Source organism: Ambystoma mexicanum, unplaced genomic scaffold (assembly GCF_040938575.1).
Source record: "Ambystoma mexicanum isolate Mex_15411 unplaced genomic scaffold, UKY_AmexF1_1 Mex_scaf41, whole genome shotgun sequence".
NCBI lineage: Eukaryota > Metazoa > Chordata > Amphibia > Caudata > Ambystomatidae > Ambystoma > Ambystoma mexicanum.
In genome coordinates, this window is record NW_027182457.1 from 584,005 (window position 1) to 610,498 (window position 26,494).

A 26,494-nucleotide genomic window follows, 5' to 3' on the forward strand; every position below is an offset into this window, starting at 1 on the left:
TGACAAGACCCTGGTCACGGGGCAGGGGTTTAAGTGGTGTGAGGACCGCTTGCGTTATTTGGGAGTATGGCTGACGTATCCTCTGTCCAAGATTGTAGATGAGAATATGAGTGTGGTTATTCGAGAATGTAAATCGGATTTGCAGAGGTGGTCTTTGCTAAATCTTTCTTTGTGGGGTAAAGTCAATGCCCTGAAGATGAACACAACTCCTAAGATTAACTATATATCTAGTATGCTTCCTTTGAATATTAAGTGCTGTTATTGGAATGATCTGGACCGCCTAATTCAAGAATTTTTGTGGGACAAAAAGCCACCAAGTCTATGGAAGTTGCAGCTTCCAGTTCATTTAGGTGGACTGGGGGTACCAAATTTTCGGGCCTACCATTTGGCCTTTACTGCAAACTCGTTTGTTCCGTTTTTAACTAGTGATTTGGACAACTGGGCGGTGGCAGAGTCGTGTGCCTATGGGCCACTGGGACCAACAGCCTTGTTGACCACTAATACTAAGATTCAGGGTGGTGATTTGCTGGTGACGTCATTTTTGCGCAAGTCTTGGATTGCAGTTTTTTCATTACTGGGTCGGGATGCATTCAAGTGTAAGAATGCCTCCATTTGGTTGAATCCTAAGATTAGGGACAATTTGAGGACAGTTTTTTGGCCTGAATGGTTTCTGATGGATATTAAACTGGTTTCTGATTTGGGAAATGATGAGCGGTGGTTGACGGCGGCGGAGCTGAGAGAGAGATGGAACTTTGAGGGTGTATCGGACTCTGCATATAGACGGCTTAAGCGAGCGGTTGGTGAGGTTGACTGGTCCGACTCTTTGGATATGAGCGCTTTGCTGACAGATTCCAGTAAGAAGTGTGGTGGTCTTGCCAGTCGGCTTTACAAGTTAATGGTGTCAAATTTTCGGAGCAATGACAATTTGCGGCAAGTATGGAGTGAGAAAATAGGATCAGAGATCGATTTGGATGATTGGCAGAATATGTGTAGTAATGTATCTTTGTGCTCTCTGAATCTAGGTGAACGATCTCGACAGATCAAGATCCTGAACCGGGTATATTGGTGCCCCGAAACATTACATAAAAGAGGCATGTCCGACGATTCTAACTGTTGGGGGTGTGTCCAAGCAGTTGGGTCATTGGAACACATGTGGTGGGATTGTGTGAGAGTCAGAGATTTTTGGAGTGAAATTTGTAATGTGTGTAACAGGATTGTAGGAGGTGAGCTGGACCTTAATTTTAGGACAGTAATCCTTGGTGATGTTTCCGGGTTGGGTGATGTTAGCTCAGCTCACAAGAAATGGATTTGTCGTGCATTCATTGTGGCCAAAAGGCTGATTCTCAGAGGGTGGAAAGGGCGGGTCTCACCTTCCTATGACGAATGGATACAGGAAATGCATAACCTGTCACGGACAGAGAGATTGATATACAAATTGAAGAGTAAATGTTCAACATATGAGAAGATTTGGAATGTGTTTAATGATTTCTTTTAGTTTATTTATAGATTATTTATATTTTATGTCTCTTTTTGGTGCACTTATTATTTGATGGCTTGTGTATATATTGCTGTTGATGATTCATTGTATATGTTGTATATAATATAAATAAATTAATTAAAAAAAATAAAAAATAAAAAATAAAAAAAAAAATCAACTGACGCAACACAGAATAAAAGAAGCCGGAAAAAAACCTCCCTCACCTGCTTCTATTCAGTGCTCTTAAAAATGTCTTTAAGAAGCAATGCAAAAGAAAGTTAGACCAGGACCAAGAGCTATCTGACGCAAAATCCTGGATGCCATTCAAGATTTACCTCCAGCAAGCAAAGCAAAAAAATCCACGACCACGACCTTGAAAAGGACTCCTCCACGAACATTACTTGGAAAACCTACACCTGAAAAAAACACTGCAACACCATCCTCTTCGATAACTGCGGGTGAACAAGACGTGATAACTATAGTCATACCTTGTACGCCTAATGCTAGCTACTCCTCCGACAAGGTGACCCAAGAAGAGCTGTCCGAAGCAGGTCCAGAGTTCTTCGAAAAGAAAACCCACATGGACGAATCCAATAAAACCATGACACAAAAAGAACTAGAGGTGAGGGAGAGCCTCCCATTATTTTAAAATGTGAACAAACCAAAAGAAAACTTATCCGCACAACAAAAATCACCATCTTTAGTGGCTCTTAGACAGCCCTATATTCAAGATACCACGCCGAAGAGCCAACTCGAACCCGACCACTCCTCATTCCAACCTAAAAATCATGACAGACCTACTCATACAGACGAGAGCTCATCTGTCACATTGCCACTGATACCGACTACACCACGAGGTCGATCTCCCCCAAAAAACAGGAAATTAAGCGAAATAGCCACACCAAGCACCAAGGAATCACTGGCAAAAAAAAAAGACCTTACAACCATCATGTCAGCTATAACAATAGTGTTAGCTCCTTTCGGGAAGCTGTACGAAGCCATCAATGACTCTCTGAAAGACAGCATCACAGTAACAGCAATGATGCACACCAAGCTGATCTTCGTGGAAGGCTATATCACAGCACTAGACCAAAGCAACAAGGAACACAGAGACTCTTGGGAATCAAAGCTGTCTCTTCTAGATGAAAAAATAAATCTTCTCAACTCCACTAGTCTCGCTAAAGCCAGGTCCCTCAACAAAGAAACTCAGACAGCACCTCAGCCTCTGTCTGTAGAACTGGCTCCTCTGTTTACAAGACCAAATGATAAACACCTTTGTCCGTCAACCACAGTCACCAAACCTACGACACCAAGTGACAGTCAACAAAAAGCTGCTCCTATCACCAAAAACCAACCACTTCTGAAACTTGCTAGAAGCGGCCAACTAGACACCATTCACTCGCAAACAGTGACAGCCTTTGACCCACTGCTGTCCTAAAGAAAAAGTCCAAAAAAAACAGGGGGAGAGAAACACGGTGCTCCACACCAAAAACAAAGTACCAATAATGCAGAGTTACACTGTTCCACCTCACCCAAGACAGCGGAGGAATTCATGTCCCAAATCTCTTTGATTGACTTAACTCAACATTGGGACACAATAGACAGCCCGGAACCCCAAACCATAACCTCAAACAAAGCCAAGATACAAGATCCGAACCCGTCACTCCGACCCCCAACGGAAAAAACCAAACCCACATCCTTAAACTCTCAAACAGGCCTTACAGATATCACAGCAATACTGGACCACCTGGAAAGTGATCAACTCTCCCAAAAAAAGATGCCAATTCCACCGACCACATTGGTCACTACCATCCCAGCCAAACAATGGAAAAACTCGCCAGTCCACTCGAAAGAGGACCAACGCAGACCAAAGGACTCTACAACAAGATCTACTCACCTCTTTAAAATAGAACAAAACATGATCCTAAACAGAACAAACAGTCCTCAAAATACTAAACCAAGTGGACATGCTACAAATCCTGAAATCATACGATTTTACCCTGATCGAGCCTTATCATAGGAACAAACAAGCAAAGGCTTACCTTCACATCAAAAACCTGGCACTTTGTGAGATCCCCCAAGACGTCTATGCTGAGCTAGCCCATCTGGGCTATACCCTCTACAAGATCCCAACTGCGACCACGATCGGCAAGCAGGCAGATAAGCACAGGAAAACTTCTAGCAAAAACTACAGATACAAATCACGAACGGAAGACCTATACAAACCCACCAGCTATGGAAGAAGCCCACCACCACCAAGAAAAATACTAAACCAAGTGGACATGCTACAAATCCTAAAATCATACATTTTTACCCTGATCGAGCCTTATCATAGGAACAAACAAGCAAAGGCTTACCTTCACATCAAAAACCTGGCACTTTGTGAGATCCCCCAAGACGTCTATGCTGAACTAGCCCATCTGGGCTATACCCTCTACAAGATCCCAACTGCGACCACGATCGGCAAGCAGGCAGATAAGCACAGGAAAACTTCTAGCAAAAACTACAGATACAAATCACGAACGGAAGACCTATACAAACCCACCAGAAATGGAAGAAGCCCACCACCACCAAGAAAAAGCGTATATAGATACAACAGACCAACTTCAGAATGGGCAAACCCGACTGACCAATCGAAACACACTTTGACTGATAACAGAAGAGACCAATCAGGAAGAGAAGTCAGAAATTACAACGACTTTAGGAGACATCAAGCCCAATTAAACTCACAGCGCGTCCGGTATCAAGAACACAAAAGCTCACTGCAACATGTAAGAGACCGAAAATAAACACCAGAGCCCCCTACAATCTGCCCAGAAGATGCATTAAAGAAGGGCATTTGGTCATGGATCCGCAACGCCCTGACACCAGGCCTCAAAAGATAGCAACCACCAGGGGGTGCTGTCCCATCATCACAGCTACCCGACCCAATCACGAGGACCATTCAAAAACCACTCTGAGTATAGCCTCATGGAACACAAGAGGCCATGTCCACCTAACTAAACCCGACAGTCAGAACTTGGGAGCCTACAACGTTTTATGCCTTCAGGAAACCTGGTTGCTGGAAAAAACGGCGCTCAATGGTTATGCTATTGAAATTTCACCGGCATCTAAAGGGCCACTAGGCCAGCTGTCATCAGGTCTACTGATAGCTACCCGCCTGGGATCAGGTATAACCAACATAAAGAAAATAGCGGAATGCTCCAAACTCTTGGCTGTCCTCACTACGTGGACTCAGGAAACTCTGGCTGAAAGACCATGTCCTTCCGACTATTTAGCTATTATCAACATTTACTGGAACCCCCCAAAAGCATCACCAGCGAACTTCTGTGACACAGTACTTAACACCATCGACGAAATTGCGATCAAACACCAGACCCCAAACATCCTCATTTGTAGAGACCTCATCACGAAATGAACCGCCTCCAACCTGCTGAAGACGAACCTACTCCCCCTTACCCTGATGGAAGTAAGGGGCTGGGCTTGGTCAAACCTAATGAAGTCTAGGAATCTCCTCAACACCGCAACCGTAAGCAGTGATCACTCCTTGATCCCTATGTGGGAGCGTGACAGATCATCAGCCATGCTCGATTACATTTTCGCATCTGAAACCGTCTATCATTTGAAGTAATCAGAACTAGGGACAGTGATCATAATCTGCTGAACCTTATCTGCAGTACCAGTGCCCGATTCCACCAAACTTACAAAGCATCCATTGAGACCAACTCCCAACATACCCGTCTACGTATGACCAACACAGACATCCAAAAGCTAACAGAAAAATACAAAAGTTTAACGTCTGACAATGAAGCTCAAGACACAACTTTTAGGGCTAGCTACATCCCCCTGCTCCTCACCTTCAAAAAGCCTAGGAGAAATCCCCACAATCCTATTTCCAACCACAATCATACGTAAAACACAAACTTGATAATCAGACGAAGACTTTTAAGGAAATTAAAGAGGGAAGCAGTCACCCTGAACACAATAACGCTGTGGGAAACTCTCCATTCAGAGACGTGAAAATACAAACCGGGGCTCAGAAACACTAGATCCACCCTATACCAGTCCGATTCTGAAGACATGCTTGAGGCACTAACCAACAAAAAATCCATTGAATACAGGTCACTCATCAACAAATCAAACAAAGACCCCAATAGCCAAATGATCAACTCAGTCTCAGAAGCAAACTGGACCAAGCACTTTTCACAACTCTTCGAGTCCCCCACAAAGAACATGAACCCAACCAAATGATCAGCAGACGCAAACTGGGTGGACCTCTCAGATAAAGAAGAGATCAAAACAGTTATCCTAAGGTTGAAGCTGTCAAGAGCACCGGGACCTGACAGACTTGCAAACTCAGACTTAAAACAACATCCAGACGATTGGTCAATTCTAATTAGCACGATTTTCAAGGATTGCAAGGTAAGAAAAATAATCCCAGACTCCTGGACCCGAGCAATAATCGTCCCGATCTTCAAAAAGGGTATCAGAGAAGAGCCTTCCAACTACAGGCCCATAGCCCTTCTCGACATCATCGGAAAGGTCTTTGCAACAATTCTTCTGAGCCACTTCCACAAATGAGTTCACACATCCCCGTGTGCCGACCCACTGCAAACGGGGTTCCAGAAAAACACCAGCACATAATGCTTTTGAACATAATCAAAGAAAAAGTCTTGTCAGGAGCACCGCAAGTTTTTGTAGCATTTGTTGATGTATCTCAAGCGTTTGACAGAGTTGACAGGCAAAAACTATGGGCAAAACTAAAGATGTGGAACTGTCCCGAATCAATCCTGGACCCCATAATCGCCCTCCACTCCAACACCAACATTAAACCATCAAGGCCTACGTTCGGACCCAATACCCTCTCACCGCGGAGTGAAGCAAGGTTGCCCCCTGGCACCTGCTCTTTTTATGTCCTTCTTCGGCCACTTCAAAGACAGCCAACTCAAGATGAGGTCCTTTGCACCCAAAGTAGGAAATGTGAGGGTCCCAAGACTTCTATATGCTGATGACTTGATATTATTGGACCATACCCAGATTGGTCTCCAGAGCCAACTCTACAACCTCATGCAATACACCAAAGACAACAACTTCGAGATCAACAAAACAATAACAAAATTTTTCATTTTTCAAAAACCGGGGTACAAAAAGAAAGAGAACCTACAGTGGTACCTACATCAGACCAAAATAGAAATTGTCCCAACATTCAAGTACCTGGGAGTCCAAATGAACAGTACCAAGAAAGCACTGAGCATGCAGCAAACACTCTGGGCAAAGGCCAAGAACCTAACTGCCCAACTACGAGCAGTTGACAGAAAATAGGGCATATTCTCCTTACTACCTGCCATCCAGTTTTATAAGGCAAAAGTGATCCCCTCACTGATCTACAAGATGGACGCCACGCCGGCAATCCCACCTTCACTGTAGCTAAAGCTGGAAGGTTTCATCTGGAGAGCAGTACTAGCTGCTTCCTAACTCTACATCTCCCGCTGCGATAAGACGAGAACTTGGTCTACTCTCACTAAACGCAGTAGTCGACCAAAGCAGCATGCAACTGTTTAGAAAAATCCAATACCCAGAGAGCCTCCAAATCTACCGAACGATCGCAGAGGAAATCTCCAAAGGCACTAACCAGTTCTTAAATGACTGGGCTAAAAAACAACAACAGAAACTATGGGAGATCGCCTGCTCAGAAGAACTGCTGCAAAACCCATTAAGAATCAAATAAAAAATGTAATGTTTAGATTGGATAAACACAAATGAGAAAGCAGTTGCAAACAAACTACTAAGTCATTTGCCACCGACCTTTAATAAACCGAAGGAACCCATGACATACTGTGCCAAATACCCGAGCAAACCCTTAATGAAAACCTTACTGAAAGCACGTCGTAACCTGCTACCTACCCAGGAAATGTTAACAATCAGGACAGCTAGTAAAGAGAAAGCATGTAGACTCTGAAAAGACCCTCAAAATACAGAATTGATCAGGCACTTCTGGTGGGTTGCCCTGCACTGAACCAAGAAAGGAAAGCTTTTTTCAGCCCTCTGCTCCTAAACTCTTTTGTCCAGGATGAAGAAACATGGTGGACCATCACAGGAGCCCAAACGAGATGGTCAATAGCGACGGCAAAACTCCTGAACGTCGCTATGGAGAAGACCAAACTATCTTCAGGCCGCCCCACAACTTCAACCTAAAAATATAGTCGAACAGTTTCTATACTGACTTCTAGTGCTTTCCTTTCTCCTTTTTAGTCCTTAACAGAAGAAGCTATTATAATTCATGATCTTCTTCTCTTTTCTCTTTACGGCTGAAACCATTCTTGTAAAAAAGAAGGTGCTTTCCATTCCTTGAACAGGTTCTTGGTTCATCGACAGCAACAATCATTGTCTTGGTCAGGATGATTTGCCACAAATGCCTTTAGCAACACAATCAACACAAACTGCGTCTTGGTCAGGATGATTTGCCACAAATCCCTTTTACACCACAATCAACACAAACTGCATCTTAGGATGATTTGCCACAAATGCCTTTTGCACCACAATCAACACCATTTGCGTCTTGGTCAGGATGAGTTGCCAAAAATGCTTTTAGCACCACAATCAACACAAATTGAGTCTTGGTCAGGATGATTTGCCACAAATGCCTTTAGCACCACAATCAACACAAATTGCGTCTTGGTCAGGATGATTTGCCATAAATACCTTTAGCACCACAATCAACACAACTTGCATCTTGGTCAGCATGATTTGCCACAAATACCTTTAGCACCACAATCAACACAAATTGCGTCTTGGTATGGATGAATATGAACTGCATTTGTCAGTGTACCACTTTTAAGCACTTCTTCAACTTTCACCTGGTTTACTCATATGCCAGTTCCACTTCTCCAACAGTTTGCTCTCCTGCTCCAACACCATTCCACAACCAGTGCTTTTGGGGATAATATCACTTGATAATATTATTATTATTATTATTATTATTATTATTATTATTATTATTATTATTATTATTATTATTATTATTATAAATTCTTCACCACAACTTCATAATATTCAACAAATTACAGCTTCAAAACTCCCAACAACTCTTCAGGTAAATCAAGATTTACATGGGTGCTCTTTGACGCACTTCTGAAGAATAATGCTCTTCTCCTTCTGGATCCCTTTTCCCCGAATGGCAGCCTTTTGACCACTCTTGTGTCCCCCATTACACCAGTAACCAGTTACGGACAGGAAAAGGGTCTTTTACTTCTCTCCCCTTGACTCAGGGAATGTGAGTTTTTACCAACTTACACCACGGGTTGTGCAACAGGTTTCACTGCGAATAAATATTCCAATAGCCCCTTGCCACTGTTGGCAATGTGTACTAAATTGGAACTGCCTTGGTTTGGCTCTCTCTTGGCTCGGGCAATGCTTTTAGGTGTTCACTTTTAACTCTGATGCCACTTTGGATTGTAGGTTTTTCTACAGACTCAAACCTGTAAATGTACAGTATTTTGGCTTTCTTATAAGGGGTTTTGCTGCTTTTCATTACTTGGGTATTCAAGATTACTTTCGGAATCTCTCGCTCGCTTGTGAGTGATGCTTTTTCTGCATTTCAGTAGCACGAAATTCAAAAGTGCTTTTCAAGTCACTTGCATTCACACGCGAGTGTCCCTCACTCGCCGAACGCCTGCCTTTGCATACTCCAGCGGGGAAGGAGCTCTCCAGGGTCACAAACAAGCTGTGAACTCACCGGGTATGATGTGCTCTTCTCTTCCTCTCACAGCTTTCAGGATTTCCCTTCTTGTGGCTCCTCTGCAAACCTCTTCTTTCAGTCCGCAACCACCCGTGCCACCTGCAACTGGAGCCCGTGTTGCTCCTGAGGTTCTCTGGTGCACGCCAGCCACCAGAGACTACCTCTAGTGCATGTCAGCCATCTGATATGGCCTCCGGGAAGGGAAAACGTCCCTCGTCTTCACTTCCCGCTTCACAGCCTCTGCAGATTAGGTCATCAGAGGGCAAGATTCCCTCTTGAATGCTTTCTACTGCACAACCTCTGCACTTCAGGATTTGAGAGGCACATACGCTCTCAGGATCGGCAGTTACTCTCTGGCGTCTTCTCTCTCCTCCAGCTCGTGCTTGGCCTTCCTGCACACACCACTATACTTCTGCTTCCTGCTGCTCCTCTCCCCTTTCCTCCTTTTCTTGACCTGCCCCTGAGGGGGCCTTTTAAGCCTCTCAGTCTCCCTCAGGTGTGAGTCATTACTGCACCTCTTCAGTCCTCTTCCTCGTCCCAGTACTTAGAGGGTTATTGGACTTGAAGTCCCCAATCACAAACTTAGGTTTTCTTATTTGAAGGTCACTTCTATACAGCTGAGGGGAATCTGTTATAATGTTTGCAAACCCTAAACCCATATCTGATATGAAGTATTTGAAGAGGGCTGAAGCAAGTATAAAACCCTGCTCAGCCCCCTAGATATCGGTATTGGGTCTGATAGCAAACCATCATAATTCAATCTTTCTTGAATCATTGGGCCTCATTACAACCCTTGCGCTGACGGAATGAAGGGGGCCAGTACGGGACTGGCCCCCTTCATTCCGTCAGGGCTGATTACGAGGTTTCCTTTGCGGGACCCGGTCAGATGTCTGGTAAAACCAGACGTCTTTTCCGGATCCAGCAAGGGGAAGAGGGAGATAACAACGTGACGCTTGTAATGTGCCCGTTGTTACCTCCCTCCCCATTCCCATTGAACCCTATAGGGGCTCAAATGGGAATGGGGAATGGTTCCTGCAAGGAGGACTTACCGGGTCCTCCTATGTCGGAATGACCAGGTAAGTCCCCATTGCAGGAACCCGGTAATGGAGCCCGGTTTGGAGGCAGCCATGAAGCTGATAGCTCCATGGCTACCTAAAAACTCGTAATGAGGCCCATTGCTTCAGCCCCCTGGATGTCGGTATTAGGACTGATGGCAAGCCATCATAATTCAATCTTACTTGAATCATTGGGTCTTTATGGAATTCCATTAGCCACTTTAGTATATGCCATGGACAATCATGGCTCATTAGTTTCCTGAATAGTAGTTCTCTTGGCACCAAGTTGAACGCAGATCTACAGTCGACGAATGCTGCATACGATGGTTGCTTTATCTAATGGTACTTGGCTATGCTTGTGTTTATGGTAAGTAGGTTAATGCTGGTGCCAAGACCAGCAAGAAAGCCTGTTTCATGTGGGTCTCTTAGATTCTTATTTGATAGCCAATGGTTAAAGTCTCTTAAAATCCGGCGAGCCCGGACAGTCCAATATAGCTATAGGCCTATGTGAACTTGGGTCCATCCTATTACCTTTATTAAACAGTGGCATTATAACTGACATCCTCCATAACGATGGTATCACTCCTGATTCTAATACTTGGTTCAAGATTTTGTTAAGATTAGATGTGCATATCTCAGGGTGTTTTTTCAGCATGATATTGTCAAGGCCATCAGGTCCCAATGCACGGGATGCGCTCAGTTTGGAGATGTAATGACGTAGATCTTCATAATCAAACATCACTGTGTGATTCCGATTGGCGCTACTAAACGAAATGTGATAATCAGGCCGGGGGGATTGATAAACAGCTTGGTAGGAATTACACCATGATTTTTCTGGGATAGGGTTTTTTTGTACAGAGAGCTGTTATTTAAAGGTAACTTCATTTAATAGCCCCCACATTTCGGCTGATGACTTTAAGGCCATTTTACCCAACATTTGTTCACTGTCCTGTTGGTAGCATAAGGCTTTCCTACCATACTGCCAGTTTTTAAAGGCTGATTTTAAATGCCTTATTGGCATAAGTCTCTCTGGTAATGAAAGATGATTCACCTGACGGATTTGTCGTCTTAAGATAGACTTCGATCTTTGATTGCACAATCAAAAAAACAAAGATCTTTATAATTATGACCTAGGATGGTAGATTTAACTTGAATATATTTTTGCATCATGGAGCCATAACTCCTACCTCGATGCATTATTAATGAATTAATGAAGTCTCTGTCCACTGTACACGATTTCTGCCATTATTTGCTATGACCTGTCCTCTGTAATGATCTTTCATTTCCTTGTTATGCAAAAGCATCCAATTCCACAGCTGGCAATGATCACTCGCATCACTAGGTTTTATACTCAAGGATTGAACTACATTTAAGAATTCACAGTTAGTGAAAATATAATCAATGGTAGCTCTTTGTTGGCCTCTAGGCCATGTATTATTTGCAGTGTTGCCACTTGAATGAGGACTTCAGAGGAGAATTGCCTAGCATTTCGTGCTGGAAAGCCCCTGGGCATGACACAGACTGATATGCAGGGAAATGTCTTCTCTGTGAAAAGAACAGTGAGCTAAAGACTTGGTTGAGACTCTCACAGGGAACATCCACCCAAGAACAAGTCAATGGGTTGTGTTCTTCTGGTGGAGAGTTTCCCAGGTAACATTGGGTTTCACACTAAGTTACAAGGGGAATCCAGATGTGGACCCCTTGCTCGCTGCTCTTAGATAGGCACAGCTTCACCTCACTGATGATGCCCGACTTGGCTGAAACAGGTGTATGGGGTTGCTGTGGTACTCTTGTTCAGAGGATAATTGCCTAGCATTTTGGTGCTGGACTGCCCCTGGGCAGGACAAAGACTGATATGCAGGGACATTTCTTCTCTGTGAAAAGAACAGTGAGCTAAAGTCTTGGTTGAGACTCTCCCAGGAGCCATCCACCCAAGAACAAGTCAATGGGCTGTGTTCGTGCCAGTAGAGAGTTTCCCAGACCACCCTCTGTTTTGCATAATTGTAATAGTGGTAAGGTCAGTTAGTTTAGATGTGGACAGCAAATAGACTTCTTTTGGACATTCACTCCGACTGACGAGCACTTAGTTAGTAAAATAGGTAGGGGATACCCCGTAGCAATAGGGAAAGATAGGCTTTCAATTTCTTTAAATAAACTATTTGGTAAAAATTTCCTCTCATTGTCCGTGACCTTCTTCTGATCCTCCACACTGAACTGCCTCTCTGGAAAACCTTCTAGGCCCCCAAAAGAGCAAAATCTACTCTACTTCCCAGGTTCTTTGGGGGGAAGAAAAATGGCTTTTGCAGTGGCTTTGCCAAAACGGAAATGGGGTGAGCCGTTTGGGTGCTTGACTTCCTCTGAAGGTCAGTGTCTGAAGATCAGTTGAAAAAGTCAGTGCCCTCGGGAAATAAACAATTTTATCAAGAACGTCACAGATAAATTCAGTGGCTCATAAACAGGCTCATCTGCTCATATCCATTTCTGTGGACATACCACTGGCTTTCTATTGCCACGGGCGGCTGCCAATTGCAAGAGGTTCTGAGAGAAACGTCTCACCTCTGCGAGTCCCAAATGGAATGCGGCCTGTTTGTCAGAAGGCAGGATTTTCTAAATTTCTAAATTTCTGCCACAGTTTTTGGTTGGCGGCTGCCAGAAAAGTACAGGTATTGGCCTGACAGAGCTCCAAAGCAGATTTCTGGAAGACCTGGCACTCAGCGTCTCGCCTTACCTTAGACCTTGCTCTCAGCCTCTCGCCTTACCTTAGAGCTTGCTCTCAGCGTCTCGCCTTACCTTAGAGCTTGCTCTCAGCATCTCGCCTTACCTTAGACCTTGCTCACAGCGTCTCATCTTACCTTAGAATTTGCTCTCAGTGTCTTGCCTTACCTTAGACCTTGCTGTCAGTGTCTCGCCTTACCTTAGACCTTGCTCTCAGCGCCTCGCCTTACCTTAGACCTTGCTCTCAGCATCTCGTCTTACCTTAGACCCTGCTCTCAGCGTCTTGTCTTACCTTAGACCTTGCTCTCATCATCTCGTTTTAACTTAGACCTTGCGCTCAGTATCACGTCTTACCTTAGACCCTGATCTCACTGTCTCACCTTACCTTAGACCTTGCTCTCAGCATCTCGCCTTACCTTAGAGCTTGCTCTCAGCATCTTGCCTTACCTCAGACCTTGCTCTCAGCGCCTCGCCTTACCCTAGAGCTTGCTCTCAGCATCTCATCTTACCTTAGAACTTGCTCTCAGCGTCTCGCCTTACCTTAGACCTTGCTCTCAGCATCTCGCCTTACCTTAGAGCGTGCACAGGTCTTAACCGTGTGGGAAGGAGATCTGTCCCCTTGGATAGCCACCTCAGCCTCTGGGTGGGTACACAGGGAAAAATACAGATCAGCGGAACGAACCTAAATGGACGGTGAAGTCCCAGGAGAATTGAGGCAGGTACTGAAAGCCGCACTGTGACACAGAGGAGTCTGAAACCGAGAGATCAGAGAAAGGGGAGGAAGGGGAACCAGGATGGGAGTTAGACGGAGAGCAAGGCAGGAGGCAATGAAACCAGCAGACTAAGGAGCAAGCAGTGAGAAAGCAAGGAAGATAATGCAGAAGAAGCGCCAAGGCAACAATCTGAGTGGCGACGCAAAGGCTTACCTTTGCTGTCATGTTGTAGACAGTGAGCCTTCTCCCGGTGTCATCACTGTGTAGCCATTTTGCCGGGCCTACGTCACCACGCTCGTGGCCTCCATCTTGGAGGCATGCCTAAGCAACACGGGTCTGCCATGTTGTGTTGGTCCATTGCAGTTTCTAGTGTTGCCATATGGACCAGGATGCGGGCGAGCGACAGAGACTTCTGGCAAGTATGGAGGAAATGGGAAGGGATATCTGCGTAGCGACTATTGCACAAACTGCCCTAATCACTGTGCTGCTAAACTCCAATAAAATCCAGAACACAGAACAACAATGCACATCTACCAGACAGACCACTGTCATGCATTAATAGAGAGAACAAAATACTTGTGAAGATGTATGTATTCATTTAATTTATTTTATTTTTTACATTTATATCAGCACACAAAACCCTCAAGCCTATAGGTGCTAGTTACAGTAAGTGCAATATTACAATCTACAAAGTGCAAGACCGTACATAGTGGTACAGGGGCTACTTCAGGTGCACAGGTGAGCATAGGAGACATAGTTGGTAAGGGTGCACAGTCTAGCAAAGCCACTCCTCATGGTACAGGGGCTACTTCAGGTGCACAGGTAAGCATAGGAGATAGAGGGGCTAATTCATGGAATTATTAGCGCCAAAAAATTGGATTTGTGCGCCATTCTGCCCGCTAATCCCCATTTGTTAAACAGGGATTTGTGGGCAGAATGGCGCACAAATCCCAGTTTTCCGACGCAAACAATTCCATGAATCATCCCCATAGTTGGTAAGGGTGCACAGTCTAGCAAAGCCACGCCTCATGGTACGGGGGCTACTTCAGGTGCACAGCTAAGTGTTGGAGACATAGGGGGTCCTTCCGAGGTTGAAGGTAAGGGAAAAACAGTGCCGGTAAAGGATTACCGGCATCACTTACCGCTACAGGTTATTCTGACCCATCAGACTGCTATTTATGGCACCGCAAAGTACGATGACGTAAATAGCGGTCTAGGGTCGCACACGTGACACACCATGCCGATATTAGTGGCATGCCGTAAACCGGATCTGATCCCAAGTAATGCAGACATGCAAATAACGGCCCCCCGAAGCCCAAAAAGTACCTTACCGGCATGGAGTAAATACCGGCATCTTCGAGAAGGTGTTAAGAACCCTGAGCAGTGTTTCCAAGAGCCACAGGTGCACACAATCAGCACAGGTGGAGGCAATGGAGTATGGCACAGCACAAAAGGAGCACACCTACACATCACACCCCCTCTCACACCAAGATGATACCAATAATAGTAGCATTACTGGAGCTGGAGGCCCTGCTTGCAAGGCAGCAACAACAACAACAACAGCAACAGCAACAACAACAACAACCACAACCCCCACCACAGAGGATACACAGGAGAAGAAGGAGGGTGAGACAGGCCCAGCAGGCCCCACCCATGCAGCCACGGTTACCACACCAGCAGCCCCCAATCCCTTGCATCAGGGACCTAACACCAGAGCAGATCCACACAGGCCCTATGCATGGAGTTCTCCGCCCTGACCATCGTGAGCCGTTCCTTTTCCGCCCGCTGCCGCTCCGCATCTATCTGCTGGCCCAACCGCTGCCACATGGAAGACACTTCCATTCCTGGGTCCTCCTGCCCTATTGCCGATGCCTGCCCCTCCGATGTTGATGGCCCCGAGCCATCATTGCTCCCACCTACAGCCTTCTCCTGCTGCTGCTGCTGCTGTCCATGTGCCCTGTCCAATGGTGCCTGCACATCCTCCATCTGCTGGTCTCCAGTTGTGGTGTCCACCCCTGCTGGACCGCCAACTCCTGACAGTGGCAGGGATGGGATCTCCACCAAGCTGGCTGTGTTGGTCAGGCCAGGTCGACAGGGGGCCCTGGTGGAATCTGGACCGGAAGACGATGGGGAGAACGACTGGTGCATAGCCTCCACAGAGGAGGAGAGGTCCATCACAGTGCACGTCACATTTAGGAACCCACTGACCAGGGCCCCTCCCAGCAGTGCCACGTCACGACGCTGCTCTTTGTGGTGGCGTGCGTTCTCCGCCCATGAAGTACGCACGTCATCACGAATGACAAGCATGCGCAACGCAACACCTACCAGGACAGATCCCATACGGTCGCGGGACCCCTCGCCCGCAGGTAGTGGAGAGGCAGGTGATATAGCACTCTCCCCTACCTGAGGACAGGCCTGGGACAGGGCCTCCCTGCTGGTGCATGATGGTGCAGTCATAGGGTCAAGGACAGCCACATGCACAGGCCCGTCCGCAGTGACCTGTACTGCCTCCTGACCCTGGCCCTGGACTGCACCACTTGCACCAGTGGTACTACCCCCACCAGGCCCCATGTGCGGCTCAGTAGCGGGCTCCTCCTCCTCTGTGGAGACCACCAACCTGGATGTCTCCACACCGTCTTCCGCCATTGGAAGCCCCTGTGGGGGCTCACCCGGCCCTTCTGCCACAGCCGTTGTGGCAGACGTGGCACCAGCCCACTCGCTCCCGGATGATGGGAATTCCTGGGAGGGTGGCTGGGCCATGCGTCGTCACCCGGTGGAGGCATCCCCGCCGCTTGCTTCCACAGCGCTGTCTCCGCCCTCTTCTTCACTTGATGCTGCGTAGAGGGAGACATAGAACACAAGCATCAGGTTACAGCACAAAATACCCTAGACAGGAAGCAATAACACATGAGTGGCACTGTCAAATGTCACTTCCATTCTGTCCTTCCACAACACATGGGTCAATGCATGCAACACACAGGCAGAAACACTCCTGGCGCCTGCAATCAACATCAACACCCGTGTAGAAGGGCCCCTGTAAACCAAGATGTTGCCTTCAAAGTCACATGCATCCATGGCGTTTCAAAGTCAAACACACACTTCTCTGGTGCACACACACACACACACATGTGCACCATACATGTATATGACATCAGCACCCATTCCTCATCCCCCCCTCCATGTCCAGGAACAGTGACTGGCATTCTTTCAGTGTGCATTCTGCATAGAGGTCCCCATGTTGCATTAAAACACATGCACCTACCATGTGGGTCACACATAACTGGTCCCACATGCATGACCATGATGTCCCTGCACACACACATCCATACATGGCCTATATCACACATACAGGCAAGTATCAGACTACCAGCACACTGCAACATGCCCTGTCTCACACAGCAATGCTTGGCCACTTACCGCTCAACTCCAGACGGGTCTGCCTCCGAAGGATCTGGGTGTGGAGCGCTGGGCCTACGCGTTCCAGGACCCTCATCTGGATGTTGCTAAGGCTGACCCGGCCCCCTCAGCGAGGTGCCGGGCCTTGCTGAGGGTCCTGGACCTGAAGTCCTCCCAGCGCTTCTTGACATGATGGAATTCGCAGACTGCCACCCCCTCCGCGTTGATGGCAGTCACAATGTCCGTCCAGATCCTGGTCCATCCTTCCTTGTTGGCGCGTCTGAGAGCATCATAATTCCCCAGGACATGCTCCACCAGGACCCCAACTTCGGTGGCAGTGAAGCTGGTGGCCCTCTGCCTCTCTGGCTGGGGGTTGCCAGTGGTGCCAGATGGAGATGTGCCCGACATGGCAACCCCAGAGGCAGGAGTGTGTGGGCAACTGGGTCCTGGGGCTGGGCTGTGGAGTGATGGAATCCCAGTTGGGAGTCTTCTGTTCCAGCAGGGGTGGACACAGCAACTGGACCCCTGCAGATGGCTGACATGCAGGCACCAAATAGCAGGGCACATGGGCAGCAGGCAGACAGGCAGCAGCAGATGGCTGGTGGGAGCGTGCTCGGGGCTCTTGGGGGCAGGAAAATGGCTTTCTGGGCAGGAGCGTGGTCTTCTGTGTGTGTAAGCGTGGCCATCTTGATACAGAGTGATTTGGCACATGAAAATCTTGCACGTCAGCGTATAATTCGAGGAAAGGCCCTTAGCGCATAAGCACGTCAGCACACGTACGCGATATCATTGGACCAAAGGCCCTTAACGCATAAACGCGTCTGTGACGTATTGTGCACGGGCGTTGCCCTTTCACGTGTAAAACCTGCTGCGCACCCCTGAAATTAATTTACTCCCTTGACCAGGGCCCTTTCGCGTTTGAAACTTCACATGAACCCCGTAATACACGTACCCTGCTGAAATCGCGGGTGAAACATCACGCGAACCCCAGGAATACACGTACCCTGCTGAAATCACGAGCGAAACTTCATGCAAACCCCGTAATACACGTACCATGCTGAAATCACGGGTGAAACTTCACGTGAACCCCATATACACGTACCCTGCTGAAATCGCGGGTGAAACTGCACGCGAACCCCAGGAATACACGTACTCCACTGAACAGGGCCCTATCGCGTGTAAAACTTCACGCTGTACCCCAGAACTACACCTACCCCGCTCGCTCGCCCAGGGCCAATATTCCTGGGGTTCGCGTGAAGTTTCACACGCGATAGGCCCTGTGCGAGTGGAGTATGTGTATTACTGGGGTTTGCGGGAAGTTTCACATGCGATAGGCCCTGTGCGAGTGGGGTACGTGTATTTCAGGGGTTCGCGGGAAGTTTCATACTCGATTTAGCTGTCAGAGCGGGGTACATGAATTTTGGGGGTGCGCGGGGAGTCCTATACGTGTATTGGCAGTGTGGGTCCTACCAGGTGTTCCCTCTATACCCTCCATGGCCCCTGCAGGCAGACCACACCACAGGGGACTACCCTGCACCCCTGGTCATGTCCCGCAGGCAGCCCATCCACCATGGCTATGCACCCCAGCCAAGCCACCTGTCCGCTTGTACCACTGATCACCAACTCATGTCCCCCTGCACCCCCACCCCAAAGCAGTGCGGGGCACCTGCCAGCAGGCCCCCACTCATGTCCCCTTGCACCCCCAGCAGTGCGGGGCACCTGCCAGCAGGCCCCCACTCATGTCCCCCTGCACCCCTACCCCCCAGCAGTGCGGGGCACCTGCCAGCAGGCCCCCACTCATGTCCCCTTGCACCCCCACCCACCAAGCAGTGCAGGGCACCTGCCAGCAGCCCCTCACTCATGTACCCTTGCACACCCACCCCCCACCAGTGCAGGGCACCTGCCAACAGGCCCCCACTCATGTCCCCTTGCACACCCACCCCCCAGCAGTGCAGGGCACCTGCCAGCAGGCCCCCACTCATGTCCCCTTGCACCCCACCCCCCAGCAGTGCGGGGCACCTGCCAGCAGGCCCCCACTCATGTCCTCTTGCACCCCCACCCCCAGCAGTGAGGGGCACCTGCCAGCAGGCCCCCACTCATGTCCCCTTGTACCCCCACCCCCCAAGCAGTGCAGGGCACCTGCCAGCAGGCCCCCACTCATGTCCCCTTGCACACCTACCCCCCAGCAGTGCGGGGCACCTTCCAGCAGGCCCCCACTCATGTCCCCTTGCACACCCACCCCCCAGCAGTGCAGGGCACTTACCAGCAGGCCCCCACTATGTCCCCTTGCACCCCCACCCCCAGCAGTGCAGGGCACCTGCCAGCAGGCCCCCACTCATGTCCCCTTGCACCCCCACCCCACAGCAGTACGGAGCATCTGCCAGCAGGCCCCCACTCATGTCCCACTCATGTCCCCTTGAACCCCCACCCCCCAAGCAGTGCAGGGCACCTGCCAGCAGGCCCCCACTCATGTCCCCTTGCACACCCACCCCCCAGCAGTGCGGGGCACCTTCCAGCAGGCCCCCACTCATGTCCCCTTGCACACCCACCCCCCAGCAGTGCAGGGCACCTACCAGCAGGCCCCCACTATGTCCCCTTGCACCCCCACCCCCAGCAGTGCAGGGCACCTGCCAGCAGGCCCCCACTCATGTCCCCTTGCACCCCCACCCCACAGCAGTACGGAGCATCTGCCAGCAGGCCCCCACTCATGTCCCACTCATGTCCCCTTGAACCCCCACCCCCCAAGCAGTGCAGGGCACCTGCCAGCAGGCCCCCACTCATGTCCCCTTGCACACCCACCCCCCAGCAGTGCGGGGCACCTGTCAGCAGGGCCCCACTCATGTCCCCTTGCACACCCACCCCCCAGCAGTGCAGGGCACCTGCCAGCAGGCCCCCACTCATGTCCCCTTGCACCCCACCCCCCAGCAGTGTGGGACACCTGCCAGCAGGTCCCCACACATGTCCCCTGCACCCCCACCCCCCAGCAGTGCGGGGCACCTGCCAGCAGACCCCGACACATGTCCCCCAGCCAACACGTCATCACAATCTAGATCCCTGGCCCTTATGGCCAGCCTCCACATGCCAAAGACCCACCCAAGTATTGCATCCACCCACATAGAAAAGCCAATTACATGATATAATCCCAATGGCAAGCATGTAAATGAACACATGTCCGTCACACACACGCAATGGGTGCAAGTGAATGTCAAAACCCATATCATGACATGCATGAAACCAATGAGATAATACAACAAATGGAAGTATAAAAAAATATATATTAAAGATAACATGAGCGTAAATCAAATTAACACACAACAATGGGAATAAGAAAACAAATGGTCCATGTCCGATAAATAATGAAAAAACCAAGAAAACATAAGCAAAAGAAATCCAAAAAGAAATGTTGTCCAAAGTCACAGTTCAAAAAATCAAATCCAAGGGAAAATAAAATTAAAAACCTTTGCTCCATGGTGAACACAAAAAAATTATTAAAAAAGATGAATCCAATGTAGAACTATGTACAATTGAAGAATCCAGGGTCCATGAGCCCAATTTAAGAAATTAAACCTACCAAAAACTACTACCTAATAAAAAAACTATATACAAAAATGTGGTCCATTGTCCAAGCGGTCCAAAATAAAGAAAAAACAAAAGGAAACCTAATACTAACTAACTAACTATTTACAAGGGCAGCGGGCAAGTCCAACGGCTCACTTGTTGATGTCCCGGGCCAGGGCATCATCGAACTCCTGCTCGATGTCCCGGAGGTGGTCCTCTTCCATGGCCTGAGGGTTCGCAGGGACGATGACATCTGGATCTCCAGGTCCCTGTGAATGGCCTTGAGGCACTCGGCCCGCCTCAGGGCCCTACGCATGGAGTTCTCTGTCCTGACCATCGTGAGCCGTGCCTCTTCCGCCCGCTGCCACTCCGCATATATCTGCTAGCCCAACCGCTGCCACACGGAAGACACTTCCCGTCCAGGGTCCTCCTGCCCTCCGGCCCATCCCTGCCCCTCCAATGATGAAGGTCCGAGCCATCATGGCTCCCACCTTGTTGCTGCTGCTGTGCCGCTGCCTGTGCCCTGGCTCCTGCTGCCTGCACATCCTCCTCCAGCTAGGGTGCAGTTGTTGAGGTGGCCACCCCTGCTGGACGTCCGACTCCCGACTGTGGCAGGGATGTGTCCTGCAACAGCCTGGCCGCAGGGTCGGAGGCTGCTCCACATGGCACCCAGGTGACACATGGGTGGGAAGATGGCACGGAGGATCACTGGCGCATAGGGGGTTCAGCTGAGGAGGGGGTCGGAACAAGGTCCAGAAAACGGAGGAATCCGGCCCTCGTGAGCTGTCCCAGTGGGTCAACGCGGTCAACGAGCCATGCGAGAACACGTGCAGTCTCCTCATGAAAAGACTGCAGGTCACCTCACATGGCACGTTGACGCAACGCCACCCCACCCAGGACAAGCTCAACCCGGTGCCGGATAGCCACATTGCAGGGAGAGGAAGGCCAGTTGGTGTAAGCCGATCCCCTCCCTGAGAACGGTCTGGACGTAGGTATCCCTGCTGGTGCAAGATGATGCAGTCACAGGATCGGGAACAGGATTACACACAGGCACCTACGTGGTGGCCTGTGCTGCCTCCTGTCCCTGTCCCTGCACTGCACCACTAGCACCAGTGGAATCCCCACCTCCAGACCCCATCTCTCTCCCTTGCACGGCCTCCTCCTCCACCAAACCCCCCACCAACCTCGATGACTCTGTGTCATCTTGCTCCGTTGGGCCCTGTGGGGTCTCAGCTGCCCCTTCGGCTGCCGAGGAGTCCAACTCCAACCTCCGCCTCTTGGACCTCCCCTCGGCAGCTGCGACATGAGACGCAACACCGGACTCCTCACTCCCAGACGAGATGACAACCTGGGAGGAGAGCCAGGCCTTGCGTCTCCGGCTGGTGGTGCGATCCCTGCCGCTGTGCTCCACAGCACCTTCTCCGCCCTCTTCATCAGTTGACGCTGCAGACAGGGAGAGATAGGAGACAGGCATCAGGGCACTGTACAATGGACTCATACACACATGACAGTTGTACATGAGTGGCATTGTCAAACTTCAGACATGGCATCACAATTCGCAACACACACACATGAGCTATTCCACAGCCATATCGCAACAGCCAGCACCATCCATACACATACAACAGCATGAGCAGCCAAAGGTGAGCCAGACATCACATGAAACACAGGGAGTGCACTAGACATGCACAAACGCCACCACACTTACATGCATGTGTACACCTCCGCCAACTGTCGCAGTGATGAGATTGGCATCCATGTCACATCTGGCAATCAGTCTTCTACATATCAGTCTCACAAGCATCCATGTTGCATCACTGTTGCACCCTTGTCAAATACACACACATGCACATGTACACGGTGCAGATACATGCAGCTGGAACCAACATCCATGTGTGACACCACAACCATGCCAACTTACATACACAGTAATCCAAACACGTGTTCTCACACATCTGCATTTGGCCTGCATGCTTAACCACACATGCACCTACCATGTGTCTCACACGTGAAAGGACTTGCATGTGTCAGCCTCACAGCCCTGTACATACACATCCATACATGTCCCTACAAAACCACATGTACAACCTGCACACAACTGGCACACCACCACACGCACAGCTTCCAATCAGTATGCATGTACACTTCCCACTTGACTCCAGACGGGTCTGCCTCTCAAGGACCTGGACGTGGAGCGCTGGGCATATGCGTTCCAGGACCCTCATCTGATGTTCCGACAGGTGGCCCCGGTGCCCCTTAGAATCCGCTGCCTTCAGGAGGTGCCTGGCCTTGTTGAGGGTCCTGGACCTGAAGTCGTCCCAGCGCTTCTTGACATGTTGGAAGTCGCGTACTGCCACCCCCTCCACGTTGATGGCAGTTACGATGTCCGTCCAGATCTGAGTCCATCCTTCCTTGTCGGCGTGCAAACTTCCGAAGAGGGCATCATACTGCCCCAGGACTTGCTCCACCAGGACACCAACTTCGATGGCAGTGAAGCTGGTGCCCATCTGCCTCTCTGGCTGGGGGTTGCCAGTGGTGCCAGATGGTGTAGTGCCCGACATGGCAACCCCAGAGGCAGGTGTGGGTGGGCAACTGGGTCCTGGGGCTGGGCTGTGGAGCGATGGAATAGCAGTCGGGAGTCTTCGGTTCCAGCAAGGGTGGTCACAGCAACAGCACCCCTGGCTGACGTGCAGGCAGCAAATGGCAGGGCACGTGGGCAGCAGGCAATCAGGCAGCAGCAGATGGCAGGTGGGAGCGTGCTCGGGACTCTGGGGGGCAGAAATTCAGCCTTCTGGGCAGGAACGTGGTCTTCCATGTGTGAACGTGTGGCCAGCTTGATACGGAGTGATTTGGCACGTGAAAATCTTGCACGTCAGCATGTAATTCGAGGAAAGGCCCTTTGCGCGTAAGTGCGTAAGCGCGTAAGCGCGTCAGCGCACGTGCGTGATTTCATTGGACCAAAGGCCCTTAGCGCATAAGCATCTCTGTGAGGCGACACGCGTGGGTGTTTCCCTCATAGCACATGATGACATAGCACACGTGGAAAAGCTGCACGTCCGAGTGTCAGCGCGTGTAATTGGAGGAAAGGACGCGTACATGCGTAAGTGGCCAGTTTAAAAGGTACGTGTAGAATGCCATTTTCTTGTACGTGCTTTTCGTGGAGAGCGAGTGGGTGAATTCTGTACTTCTTGTCAGTTCACACGCGATTACTTCACAGCGTTTCAAGTTCGTACTCCCTGTTACCTCTGACAGCTTTCATTTTTCTACTTTTTTTGGGCCTGTTTCCTCAAACAGTGTTCACTTTTCCTTTTGTCCTGTCTCCTCAGACAGCGTACAATTCTTCTTTTGGCGGGGGTGTTGCCAATGCGCACACACACGTATTTTTCACGTTCTTATTCCAGGCAGACGATGAGTTCCGCACGTACTTAGCAACTGTGCTTGCCCCGTGTGTCGCATTCCCCTTCAGAGGTCATTACAGGCTAAGTGTGTTTTTCGCGTATGCTTATTTTTGTGTTTCTGTGTGCCACAGCATAGTGCAGATTCATTTTTCCACGTACGTGGTCTACGAGGGGTTGCGTGCATGTATATTTTTGTTTTTGGGCTGCCTGTGCGTTGTGTGACCCGTCATCTTCCCCCAGGGGTCACAGACAGCCTTGTTAGAGCACTAGGGTACGAATTCCATCTAGTACCCTACCCCTTTGACCCCCAATTGCCCAGGACAATAGTTTACTGCTCCTCCCATACGCACAACAAAATCAGTGCCAGGGTTGGGAGGCGAGCAAGCGGAAAGGGAGGCAAAGGTGGCCGACCTTCCAGAGGTGGACGTGGTGGCCGCAGTAGGGGACGTGGCCAGGATTTGCAGGGTGGCCCTATACCCCCATGTGTGGAGGACCAATCAGGGACACCCATGCCCCCCCATGGTTGAGGGAAACGTGGCTGAGACCATCCCAGCTCAGCCCTTGTTGGACCAGGCCATTGTGGCACCTGACCTGGCACAGGATGACTCCCTGGCTGACTTCCAGGTCAGCATGTCTAAGCCACGTGTGGCGGTGCAAGTTGTTGGCACCAAGCCACGTGGATCTGAGGCAGCTATGTCATCTGCTGCCCCAAGTAGGCAGGGTGGGGAGGCTGCAGGGGCAGCTGCAGCTCCATCCACCCCAGCTCTGACTCTCCCAGCCAGGACAGTGTCGGTCCTGGTCCATCATACTGATGTTCCCCCTGCCAACATGTTAGGTAGAATTCTCTGTTTAGGCTGAATTTCCTAACCTAGTGAGTCCCCCAGCAGCTTTGTTGGATTTTTGGGGTTTATTTTTTTTCTCCTGGCAAGAGTGTGACTCTTTTACCCTCACTCTTGGGCATGATTTGAGTGTGTTTCTTTGAATCTAGATGTGTTTAATGGGCTATGGGGTCTTTTACTCCATAGGGTTTCATGTATTTTTGTGATGTGTGTTACACAGCACCCTCCGTGCAGTAACACAGGGGTGTCATAGTGACCCCCCCAGTATAGACTCCATACCCTGGGACTGACTACTGTCTCCCAGGGCATGTAAAGTCACCATTGACTTTACTAGTCTTAAATTATGAACAGAACCAGTACAAACCATCAAATTATGGACGTACTGGCTGGGGCAATTCGATTGCCCCAGGGTCTGTTAGTCGAGGGGGCACGTCTCCGTCCCCCCTGATCGAGTTTTGGCTGGTGGCAGTGGATACTACTTTTTATATTCAACCGCAAATATTTTCCTATGGGATTTCCCATTGTTTTAGGCTACTATCTTTATTTAATTATTTACGGTAGCCTCGAACATACCGCAGGTTTATTTAATTAATATTAATTCTCCGGTTGGTATTTTATGCCAAAACTTGATTCTAAAATGGCGTTTGTGTTCTCTTCTGTGACTCCAACCCAAGTCGAGCCCTTTGTTCCACTTTTTGGCGCTCTTCTCCACAGAAGCCCTCCAAAGTGGTGACCTGGAAGTGCAACGACCTTCACCTTACCTCCAAGTTGAGATCTTCTCTTACCCTGGACGAAGACGCAACTTGCACCCACTAGCAGGAACAACTGCCACCGCTGGAGGATCCTTCCCACTTAAGGTACCGTGTCCCGCCGGGCTTCCCTTGCAACCGACTGTACGGGGTAGATTTAGCCCCTGGCTTTCGAACCTGGGTTAGCCTGGGACACCCTGGCTAAACTTTTCTAAGCCTCTCTAAACTCTTTTCTGAACCCACTGCAAGACTTTCTAAGCCTAGTGTAACTGTGTGATCTTGGGCGCATTTGTGCTCTGCTCTCTCTAAGAGTGGTCCCAGCCTTTGGACTTTGGCTCACCAGTGACTTTTTGCTCTTTGCCTTGCTAATAGTGTTCCTGAATCGTAGAGTGGTGTAACCCTTCATATTCTGTCTTTTTCCCCTCCCTTTTTCACAAACTTATTAGAGTGCAATCTAGTCAAGCGCTCACCTCTGTATGAAAATAAGTGGTGTTTTACTGTGATTTTTCTAATAGGGAAAAAGGGGTATATATTTCCTAATAGTAATTGTGTTTAGGATAAGTTTACAATAAGAGTGCTGGAGTATTTCAACTGTGTGTTTATAAATAAATAATTATATACGTTGATACCAAAGCCCTGGTCAGTGTTTGCTTGTATTGTTGTACCTGAGTGCCTATTGAGTATACTTTGCATACTGCCTAACTCTTCTTGAGGGAAGTCTGACTGCTCAGCCACAGCTACCAGGTAAATCTGGGTGGTACAGACGGCTACCAAGTGGGTTTACTGCCAACACCTGTAGTCTTAAATCTTTTGCAGTGGTCCCCAAGGGAACTGCACAGGTTTCTGCCTAACACTG